This window comes from Camelus ferus, unplaced genomic scaffold (assembly GCF_009834535.1).
Source record: "Camelus ferus isolate YT-003-E unplaced genomic scaffold, BCGSAC_Cfer_1.0 contig298, whole genome shotgun sequence".
NCBI classification, from domain to species: Eukaryota; Metazoa; Chordata; class Mammalia; order Artiodactyla; family Camelidae; genus Camelus; species Camelus ferus.
In genome coordinates this window covers 1,598,269-1,610,660 of record NW_022588414.1, presented here as the reverse complement: position 1 = coordinate 1,610,660, position 12,392 = coordinate 1,598,269, and the positions used below count along the sequence as shown (strand labels likewise).

At 39.5% G+C, this 12,392-nt stretch overlaps 1 non-coding gene across 1 annotated transcript; it reads right to left on the bottom strand.

Moving 5' to 3' along the window:
- Window positions 1–6,297: 6,297 nt before the first annotated feature.
- On the bottom strand, window positions 6,298–6,379 carry TRNAS-GCU. The gene has a single exon. It is a non-coding gene; the product is annotated as a tRNA-Ser (tRNA).
- Between the last annotated feature and the right edge of the window lie 6,013 nt (window positions 6,380–12,392).

The following is a 12,392-nucleotide window of genomic DNA, read 5'->3' as shown; positions in this document are numbered from 1 at the left end:
AGTTGTGACGTTAAACAGATGTCATGATCCAAATGAAAAGCAAACAATGGGCTACCAATCCAGTCATATCCAGCCAGTCGGCACCCTGTCTCCACATGTCTACTCACTAAGTTATACAAACGAACAGGTTAAGTAGAAAACACAATATTAAAAAATTAGAAAATATTCACTGAGAACACCTCATTCCCAAATTTGCACCGAGTTAAGTTCAGTGAAATTTCTGTGCTTGCCACAGATGAAAACAAATATGCCTGTTTATTTAGTAGTAGCTTCAGGGCATTTTTATAAGAAGATTCCACTACAGATAAAGATATCAGACTTTGGGGCAAAACCTTACTAATGATTATAAGAGAGCGCATTTCTCTCTCGTTGCTAAAAAAAGAACTTTTAGAAAGAATTTCTCAAAGGCTGTAAGAAGCCCCTGGCTGATGGGCAAAAGCTCACGCTCCCTTCTTCCCACTCTCCCCAGTTCCCTGACAACTGCTAACTTCCTAAGGGCTTCGGCAGATTTCAGACGACCTTGCACGCACCATGTGACATATGAGTAATATAAGTTTAACTGAATGCCCAAAGGCGTGAACACGGGACGTGGGCCGTGGGGAAAAGGGATATCAACTTGGGCGAGGAACTGGATTTGGATTTTCTAGTTCAGAAAAGGCATCTTGAACCCCTGATTAGGAAAACATAACCCAGTGATCAATGCCTCGCCTTCGCCACTCTATTTCAGCCCCTTTCCTCCGGAGAGATGCAGGATACATGAGCTCCGCGATCTCCAGCTTTCTGAGCTGAGGCTGCCGCTTCCCCAAGAGCCATTCTGCCTTTCTTTTCCCACCTGTTTCCATTTTCTTTACTGAGTACGAAACCCGCGAGCCACCCGCCCTCCCCTGTCCCGCCGGCGCCTCCGCAGAAGCCACTCTGTACCTTCCGGGGCTGCAGAGAAGATGCTCAGAGCGATCCGACACTTGTCGGTGAACCCGCCCCTCTGGGAGGAGCGGCGGGTGGAGCCGGCGCTGGCTGTCCCCCGCGCAGGCCCCGCACCCTGGGCGCGTTGGCTGTCTGCTCCCCGGGCCTCGGGCTCCCATCCGCAGAAGCGTCACCTGGGTGCTCACTGTCCTCCCCCCGTGGAGTGAGTGACACGGCTGGAGTGAGTGACACGGCGGCAAGCGGCCCGAGTGCCCTTCTTCTCTGCGGGACTGGAGCGCTAGCAGACAAGCCCTGGTCGCCAAAGCGCGCGCAGCTGCTTCCAGCTGCCGGGAGGTGGCGGGGGAGTGGGAGGGTCTGGATCCAGAACCGTGGTCTAAGGCAGGTCGGGAACCCACCCCCATCTCCATTTCCAAGGGGGTGTCGGAAGAAAGAAGAGGCTAGAGCCCCAGACGGCGGCCTCACCCTTGCCACTACATCCAATCAGCACATCTTGACTGAGCGCCCGCTGGGTGCCCGGCGCCCTTCTAGGAGCTTGGGAGGATCTAGCGAATCAAACGTAAAAACATCTCTGCTCTCCTGGAGCTTGTCTCTTATAAGTCACCCTTATAGTCACCTAAGTTCCTGTGAACACTTGTAGCTGTTTTCAGCTGAGAAGTGAAGGAATGGAAATCTGACCTTTTTATTTCAACGGATGCTTATCGCTGTCCCGAGGTTTCAAAAGAAAGGAGGGAGGGAGAGAGGAGGAAAGAAGAAACCTGTAACATCACCAACGAACTGGTTTCTTTTTTAGGAACTTCGGCTTAGCCTGTTTAAATCTTTTTGGTATTCCGAGAAACTATTAATTCAACCCAGAAAAACTACTTGATAATGACGTTGAGCTTCGTATTTTCCTCGCGATCAGCTCTGCTGGCCTCAGTTGCTACTTAGCAAATAAGGTGGCATTGATAAAGGTGGAGCGGTATCTCAACTCATCTTACCCAAGGGAGCCTCTGGGGACTTTACACTGATTCCATCCCAGCATTATGGTTTTCTATTAGGCATAGGACCTTGGGCAGGTTCTTTAATGTCTCTTATCCTCAGTTGCTCCTTCTGTAAAATGAAGATTGTAGTATTTCCCTCCCAGAGATGCTGGAAGGCTTCATTGGGATGACATGTGCAAAAGCATTTAAGCCAGACCTGGCTTGTAGTAAGTGCTCAGTTAGTGATATGATAATGGCAGTTACAACACCTTTCAGAATCTTTCTTCCTTCTACAAGCTGAGTGGTCAGAGTGGCTCGGTGACCTGTCATCTATTTACACATTAAATTAGAAAAATCAGAAAAGCTTGAAAGATTGGAGAAATTGGCTCAAAAATCCAGCAGATCAGAATTTTTTTTTTTAAATGTAGTGTCACTGATTATTCATTTTACAACTGGAAGTTACCTTAGTGTTGTAAGCAAAAAGATATTGCCTCTAAATGATCACGTACTCTAAAATCTCTTGCAGAAAAACCATGGAAGTGAATATGGGAAATAGAATTTAAAGAAAACTTAAAGAGAGTTTAAAGTGGGACACTTAGCAGACAAGATTCCAGAAGGGTGTGAGGATCTGTTAGTAAGTGCAACAAGTGAGATTTCATCATAACACCTTTGAGGAAAGAGGAAAAAAAATAACCATCTGATTTGTCTCTTAGGCTGATTCTTACCTGTTATCTAAACTTCTATTGCAATAGCCTTGTTGAAAAGCATTTTCTGTTTCTCTGATAACATAAAAATGTAGTACTCCACTATGAGTTCCTAAACTTTACATTTTCTCCAAGTTAAATTCTTGAAGTATATCTCTCTGTTCAACTTTTCTATCCCTGACCAGATTTTGAGTCTTTTCCATGTAACCTCAAGGATTACTTGTCTTGTAGTTCTTTTTTGAAGCTTAAATTTTTTTTAATTAAAGTATAGTCAGTTTACAGTGTTGTGTCAATTTCTGGTGTACAACACAATCTTTCAGTCATACATGAATATACGTATATTCGTTTTCACATTCTTTTTCACCATAAGCTACTACAAGATATAGACTATAGTTCCCTGTGCTATACAGAATAAACTTGCTTATCTATTTTATGTATACTAGTCAGTATCTGCAAATCTTGAACTCCCTGTTTATCCATTACCACCCTCATCCCCCAACTGGTAACCATAAGTTTGTTTTCTAGGTCTATGAGTCTGTTCCTGTTTTGTAAGTAAGTTCATTTGTCTTTTTTGTTTTTTTTTTGTTTTTTTTTTTTAGATTCCATATATGAGTGGTATCATATGGTATTTTTCTTTCTTTTTCTGGCTTACTTCACTTAGAATGACATTCTTCAGGGCCATCCATGTTGCTGCAAATGGCATTATTTTCTTATTTTTTATGGCCAAGTAGTATTCCATTATATAAATATACCACAACTTCTTTATCCAATCATCTGTCAATGGACATTTAGGTTGCTTCCATGTCTTGGCTATTGTAAATAGTGCTGATATGAACATTAAGGTACAGGTATCTTTTTGAATTAAGGTTCCCTCTGGATATATGCCTAGGAGTGGGATTGCTGGATCATATGGTAAATCTATTCCTAGTCTTTTGAGGAATCTCCATATTGTTTTCCACAATGGCTGCACCAAATTACATTCCCACCAACAGTGTAGGAGGGTTCCCTTTTCTCCATACCCTCTCCAGCATTTATCGTTTGTGGATTTTGAATGATGGCCATTCTGACTGGTGTGAGGTGTCTTGTAGTTCTTACCTGGAGGCATCTGTCTCAATAATAATATTTGCCACTTCACTCCTGTGTTCCAGTGATTAATAATGATGATGACAGTCAAATTCTATCTAACTGTGTGCTCTAAATGAAGGATGAATATATCTTTTTGTTGTTGTTGCCATATTGTAAGACTGAAGAAACCATTTTTTTTCCTAGTCCAATGTGTTGCATTGTGCTTTACTAGGCATTTGTAGGTAAAAGTTCTGTGCGAGAGACCACTATTCAGGAAAATATCACCATAAGAAATTTGATTGCACCCTTGCTTATGTTGGACAATTTCCCTAGGTGTTGATAGAGGATATATGGCCTTTTTAATGCATTTTAAAAAGTGTCACTACATATATTATTTATTTATTTTGGAACAACTCTGGCAGGTACACAGAATGGGTGTTATCCCATTTTACTAATAAAGAAACTGAGACAAAAGTTAGGATAAACAATAGGCAGTGAAGTACAGTAGAATCCCATCCAGTTTGTACCCTAAACTGCAAGTTCTTTTGATGATGTCATCTGCTTTACAGAGCCCCAGGGGAGCCCAAATTCAGAGTTAAAACCTTGCCCCTGAAATATTAAAGCTTTTTTTTTCTAAACTGGAAACTGGACTGGGGGGTTCTAGACAAACCACTTCAGTGTTACTGGTGGTGTCTGTGGGTGCTGCTGCTGACCTGTTTTTGTCCCACTCCAGACAAGGATTTCTTTCTGACTATGCTTATCAGATAGATTTTCATCTGGTTCAAGAACTTTCGGTGGGCTGCATTGATTCTGGTCTTATAAAACTGACGAAAGGAGTGAAGGAGATGACGGACCACATGTGCTGATGCGAATGAGGTTTAGTTTGCTCCACACATGTGTATACACATGTATACATGGGTACATAGTGGGTCCTGGGGTCGATTTCTCACCGTGAGATGGCCTATACACACAGGGTTTCATGATTGTGAGAGATTGGATTATTGGTTTCAGATCTTTTAGTCCTCCTTGGATCCACTTCCTTGCAATGATGTCATCACGGATAGATCATACTTTATCACTCCTTTACTTTGGGCTTGGTCATGTGACTTGCTTTGTCCAGTTGAATGTGGAGTAGAGAGTATGACAGTCCTAAGACTTAAGAGATACCATGCATTTTCACCACCTCTTTTGCACCTTTGCTATTGCCTGAGAACTGTTTTGGCCAGCCTGCTGGGCTGAGGAGAGGAAGAGAGGTGTGGAGCATCCCGGTCCATAGACCTGCAGCTTGAAGCAGAGATGTTTCAGTCCAACTGTGAATCTGAATGAATGATGGTTGTTTTACGCCACTGAGTTTGGTATGGTTTATCATCAAGAATTATTGTGACAATATACATCTGGGATGGTGGTCAAAAGAGTTTGAGACACACTGTATACTATGTAACTACTTCATTCCTTCTTAGAGAGTCATAATCCACATTGATACATTAACAGCTCTGAGAAGGGTTACTTTAACCCATTTCTTCACAAACTCATCTTATTTTTTTGTACTTTTATATCATAATAATATTCAATAGAACATAAACTTTGGAATTTTTTTTAAGTTATTAAGGGCAGTCAGTTTGTGTAAATCCTAGACTTGCTATGGAGAAACCTGAGATGAAGTCTTAGAACAATTGACAATGATTTTCAAGGCTTTCCAATCAATTAGACTCTATAAAACTTTGCTTATTAGTAAGTCCCCATTTACCGTCTCAAGCCTGCTAATTTCACATCAATGACTTATATTGTATGGCTCCAAGTTTCTAAATGATTAAAAGTTATTTTCCACTGCTGATGCCAGCCATATTTTAGAATGATTTTATAATCAGTATAGGAACATTTATTTTAAATAAATGACCAATGAATTAAATTGATCAACTTTAATTACTTTCATTGGTTTTTTTCTTTTTCCAATACTACATATTTAATATTTACTATTAAAGTTACTATTAAATTTACTCAGAAGCCATGTTGGTGCCTAAAACATGAATGAATAACCTGAAATACTCCTTATTTTCTCCTCAGTTTTGAGAAATGTGGAGCATGTACAGTTCAGCTCTTTTTCAAGCTGAGCCGTAATGCCAAGCACCAAAAAGAACACAGGGCTTTCAGGAAACAAGTAGGAAACGACTCCCTTTTAGTTTATTTTGGATGCTCAGAGGCATTGTTGATATCTGTTTATGTTCTTTAAGATGCCTTGGCATATGCGTTCATTTTAAACACTCACAGGTGCTTATGTTAAAAACTTACCATTAGTGATGAGGTCCTTGCAACAATTTATACTTAATTTTTTCCAACTTTTTAAAGAATGGTCATAAATTCTCATATATGCTGTTTTAACCACCACTGTAAATCATTATGACCAAGAATGTCTTAAAACAAAGTGAAAAATCAGTTGACCTATATTATGGCTTTTCCTTTTCTTAGGTGAATTTCTGTTTTTCATTGTATTTACTCATAATTGGTTGGCCTACGGTAAGGTGTAATCTGTTAAAGAAAGTGTCAGTAAAACTTCATGATTCTTTTTGTCATCTTAGTTCTTCTGCTGCTAGCACAGGCCCTCATTCACAAGGCACTAAAACGTCACTCCCACACAACAGTGTGCACGACGAGGATGGGATTTGAACCCACGCGTGCAGAGCACAATGGATTAGCAGTCCATCGCCTTAACCACTCGGCCACCTCGTCACCTACATGTCATTGTTATTTTTAAGTGACATTTAAGTGGTACTTTTAAGAGCATGCTTAAAGCCATCCATTTCCAAGGACAAAGTGCTCAGAGACTTGAAGAAATTAGTATATAAGGGCAGAGAGACAGGGATAAACTAGACAATATTGACAATATTCTGCTCAGTAATCTCTCAGTCATATTTTGTGTGCAGCTGGCAAGCCTTGGCAAATACTCCTGGGGATAGCCTGTGCTAAAATTGGGGTTTTACACCTTAAAGGAGTAATAATTTTCTGCTTAAGGGAGTTATAACGAACTACTTAATTTCCTTTTTTTGGGATTTTGTGATATAATGAAGTTGCACCAATATAAAGTTTTGGAAATTATTAGAATGGACAATTGGAAAAGTTAGTTTCAACTATTTAGGAATTTCAAATTTTGTTATAGAAGATATTTGTTTTAATTTAAAATTCTATCCATAACATAAAAATCATTCCCTAAAATAAATCATTCAGGGGCTAAAGGGTTGGGTATTTTCAATTTACCTGGAAGACTGTTTCACTGTCAGACCTAATTCACTCATTCTATTCAACAACCAGTCAGCCAGCTAGACATTAGCCAACCTGCCATTCAACCACTTAGCCAACCAGCCCATCCACCAATCATCCAGATAATCAACCAATCAACCAACCAACTAATTAGCCAATCAGTGAAACAGTCAACAATGAATTGGAAACAAATCAACCAACCAGCCAACCAACAAACTAGAGAGCGCACCAAGCAGTCAGCCAGCCAACCAACAAGCCAACCCATCTACCACACACCAGTAATTATTCCAGGCATTGGGGGTACAGAGATGGACAAAGTGTCATCCCCGCCAGTGAGGAGAGATGTTTGCAGTGTTGTGGGAAAACAGACAAATAATTATAGTACAGTATGAAATGGAGGTATGGTATGCATTTCCAAATAGAAGTAAAATGTTAATTCCTCATTCTTGAAGGTTTACTTTAACGGGTTTGCTCACTCTGGGCACCAGGATTCTGACTGGTTAGTGAGGTAGAGAACACTCAGCCTAACTTTCTTCCTTTGAAAAAACATGAAAGGTGCTTTAGTTTGAGTTTTGGGGAAGGCAACCGCAAAGACTCACTGTGGACCACGGCCTTTCATCTTTGGAATGAGAACTACATGCTGTAGACTAACCAGTTTCCCTAAGCATAATTATACATAGTAAACCATATAGAGTATGTAAAGAGACGGTAGATGTAAATATCCAACTCCATCCTCAGGAATTTATGGAAAACTTCGACGGAGCAAATTTAAGCGAGCTGACTGGTTTAACCCAACTGCTATTTCTCCTGTTGCATCGGGTTGCATTGCTGTGTCTCCAGCACTTCTTGAGCTGAGATAGAAATGCCAGGACTGAACCTGGCACAGAGGAAGGGCTCAGTAAATAACTGTTGAGTTTGTTGAATAAACGAAGATGCTATTCAGCTTCCAATTTTTTCTTTTCACCTAGTTTTACTGAAAAGCTGTAATAAAGTCAAGGAGAGATTGGAGAGGACCCAGAAGTTTACTCCCTTTTTCTCAATTCTGACCAGTTTCACCTCTTTGTCTTCCAAATGTGTATTTCAAAGGTACACAGTATCCTTACGTATGGAAGAAAAAAAGCTTCATTGTGCAGGAAAAAGGTGGGAGTATATGAGTGGGCCGTGCTCATGACCCTTCCCCTGTGCATATTCATGTCATCTGCCACATTGCCTTGTCCATCCAGCTGAGAAATTTGCAAGGATTTGAGGACTCAGGTCTGTCTATAAAGATGATGTTATGAAAAATTCTTACTTTTTCTGTTTTTCAATGTTTTGGAGTTTCTTTTTTTTTCACAAGTGTACAATCTGAAAACAACCTTTTCCTAAGTTATCAGAGAAAATTGTGAATGTTCTAGAATACATTATCTATCAGGCTACACACTTCATGTAATTTTTCACTTGATAGATTGATGTATTGCACATCTTACTGGGAAGCTGTCACACAAATATTACGCGAGAGAGTTGGTGGACTTCCCCAGCTTGAAAGTTGAATCTTGGGGCAGGGAAGGCATAGCTCTGTGGTAGAACATGTGCATAGCATGCATGAGGTCCTGGGTTCAATCCCCACTACCTCCATAATAAATAAATAAGTGGATAAATAAAGAAGTAAGTAAGCCTAATTACCCTCCCTTCAAAAAAAAAAAAAAAAGGTTACAAGAAAATTTGTATTTTAGAAAGCAGATGCCTCATTGATAATCGATTCCAGCACCAAATGCAGTTCTCACCACTGGCCACTTGGTGGCAGTGGCAACTAAGTGCCAACTGAAGAGGTCAGGGTTCTCACAAATGTGTGGTCCCTAACTTTTTTATCCATTCAAATTTTAGGACCTCCAAAAAAGGTGGTTGGCCAATCCCATGGGTTAGAATAAACTTTTCTAACTGAAAAAGGGCCTATAGTAAAATTTTTAATAAACTTCTTACTCAAGTTTACAACATTAGGACAGGCCCATAGTTAGATGACACCTGGAAAGATGAATAATGTAAATTTCCACAGTATCCTGTAATAATCTTTACCTTTACTCCACATCCGTCACACACTTTCTGGGTCATAGCTCAGAACCAGTTACCACCCTGAACTTCTCCACCTCTGAAATCTAAAACTCTGCTTTCTGATCACAAATGCCGATTGTCCCCTTCTCACTGTTACTGCAAAGGCTGTCTTCTCTCCAGGACCACAGTCTCTTGAGTTCTTCTCTTCACTCCTTGATTCGGCCCAAGCCCCAGGGTCCATCCTGCAACCCCTTTCTCCGTTCCCTCTTTGTCCTTCTTTGATATTCTTGTAAGATTGCAGATCCCCCTGCCAATCCCTCTCGTCTCCTGTATTTTCTAGCATCCCTTAGCAAGGGGTGGCCATTGGACTAAGTTCTCACCAACGAGTGCGAGTGAAAGGGATGTCTGCAGATTCCACTTCTCTTTTTAAAAAGAAAATTCCTTGTTCTAGACTTCCTGTCCTCTTTTTATCGGTGAACTGGAACACAGGTGACCCAGATAACTAACTTAGATTGCACAGATGAAGACAGGAGGAGAGGTTCCTGAATAAACTCATAGGCCTTTTTCACTTCTTAGTTGACTCTTGTATTCTCTCTGGTAACTTTTCCAACTCTTTCCTAAAACCATCTCCTACATCACAGAGAAAATAGAAAAGATCAGGAAGTAACTCCTTCAACTTCTTGCCCCAATCAATATAATTACTTGCAGCTGTCCTAACAGTGTTACCTCCTGTCATAATAGCTTTTCTTCCCTTCACTTCCCTGAGCCTCTTCCTTCCACTTACCCTGGGCCTCATGCCCTCCTACCTCCATGGGGACTTGGCTCCATCAGTTTTCCTTTGGCTGTCTTGCGCCATCAAAGACTCCCTCTCTATTTACTCTTTTTAATTGAAATTTAAATATGCTTATTCCCCATTTCCTACTTTAAAACAGCAACTCAAAACTTTGATCACATCAAGTGAATGCCTATCTTCTTCCTTTCATAGTCAGGCTCTTTAAAAGTCTTGTCCATGCTGAATATCTACATTTTCTACATTTATAAACATACTGATTTTTTTGGAGAATGTTATTTAGAAACCCAAATCTGGGGGCTGGGTGTAGGCTTTCTTTAGAATAATTGCAACTCAGTAAATGCTTCCAAAGCTGATATTTTTGGTACTGCACTCACAAATAGTGGAATGATAGCTGATTTTATACACACGTGCACACATGTGTACATACACATAGACATATATATATATATATATATATGTATGTATTTTTTTGAGGATAAATAAATGGGAAAAAAGGGACAAAATCTTTCTTGCAGAGGAATTCCAAATAATGTATGTGAACACCAAGACCCTTCCCTAGGAACTGGATCTCAATTCCCTCCTCCTTGCTTATGGGCTGGACTTAGCGATTCACTTCCAAAGAATAAAGTATGGAAAGAAAGAAAAATAACTCTATGGTAGAGAAACCTGGAAAACACTACCTTAAGCAAGTGATCAGTATTAACATCACTAGTGATAAGTCACGTTGATGTCGTGTGCCCTCTGATACTATGTGAAGGGAGAGGAATTTTATCAGATAAAAGTATAGTGAAGTGCCCATTTCAGGTGTTAACAATTTCAAATGTGTTAATGACCAAAGTAATTTTGACGATTACAATTGATTAATAAATTAAAAATAATATGATCATGTTGAAAAAGAACACATCGTTCAAGAAAATGCTAGTAACAATTGACAGAGGCACTAAGCAACTGATAGAAATTCATGACTATCTACTCCAAGTAACTATTGTGTTTATTTCATTCCTAGAGCATTCAGATGGTCACTATAACAAAGTCTTTTTAGAAAATTATTTCAAATGCTTATCTATAATGTTGTTTTTAATTTTTAGAAGTCATTTTATTTTAAAAACAGTTTTGAATAGAACTACTAGTGTAATAAAATAGAATCAGTAAACAAAAACAATTTGCTGTTCAATACATTTTTTTTAATGAGAACATTTTACTGACACTTAGCATACTCCCTTTCACTCAGACACGCTGTGTGGACAAATTCTATGGTCCACCAACACACAGATCTCTCTGAGCAGCCTGCAGGCAAACATCGATTCCTCATTCAGAGCTGCATCTCCAGCATCCGGCATGGGGACACTTAGCACATACTTCTTGGAGGGATAAAAGAATGAATGTACATGTTTGGCCAGTGGAATATTCAGTGGTGCTGCCACTAATGAAAAGTAAGCAGTAGCAAAGCTTGACGTTAATGCTTTTCCTGTTTGCAGTAAACTGACATCTAACACCGGGGAGGCCCTGTCCAGGTGCTCCTGGTGGACAGCCAGGCGCAGGGTAGAGCCCCTCCCCTCTCAGACTTACTCCCTCCTTCTTGGGTTCCTATCTCCTCAGTTTTTTATTTTGAAGTTCTTAAACCGACAAAAAACTTAAAAGAATCATATAATAAATAGTCATGTTACTTTCACCAAAGAAAGTGAATAATGATTCCCTGTTGTGGAAAATGTACTCATGCGCTCCCAGTTGTCCCCCAGATGCCTCACTGTCTAGCCTTGTTTCAGTCCTGTGTCTAATGAAGCTTCATGCACTCGCTGCATTTGTCACTGTTGCCTTTACCTCTTTTAATCTAGAACAGTCCACTGCCTTCTTTTGTTTCTTTTTTACATTATTTGACTTCTTTTTTTTTTTTGAAGCATCTTACAGACTATTCTACATTCTGAAATTGTCTACTCTTCAGTTCTTAAAATCTTATAAAGTAAATTAAGAACATGTGGCCAAGGTCCCTTTTATTTGACCAGGATGCTTTAGAGAACTGGGCTTTTAGGCATAAGTGCTGGTCAGAGTATGGAGAGATTTCATCTCATACAGAGGACAGAGGGTCTCCTTTCCATACAATTGAGGGAAAAAACCAGTTATTTTAATGAAGAAGTAATCATTTACAATTTGTTGATAGTTTCTCTTTTCAAAAACTGTTAGGTAAAATTCCCACGAAGTAATTTGTGAGGCATAATAACTAGATTTGAAAAGAAATATTTTATACATTTAAGGCACGTTGCTTTTAGTTTGTATCCTCAACAAACATATTACATGTGAGCACATTTGGAATAAAATGACCTGTTGCAACATGATAATTTTGATTTATGCTAATAAATAGCCACATAGGGTGATAAAGAGATATTTTTAGCTTTATTCAATCTTCCTACACAATATTATTTTTTGGGTCACTCTTGGTAGGCGATTAGCTGCATTTTTTTTTTCTTGGCAGAAAATAAAGCAGGCATAGGCATCAGCTGAAATCAATTCTTCTTTCATTTAAACAGAACGACTTGTATTGAATCAGTGAGTAGCATTTATTTGGTTTTCCTGCACTAGGTGCTGAGAAAAGATAATAATATAGCAGGTATGGTTCCTGCTTTGAAAGACACTATTTTCTAATGGCATAAATAAGAGAAACACACT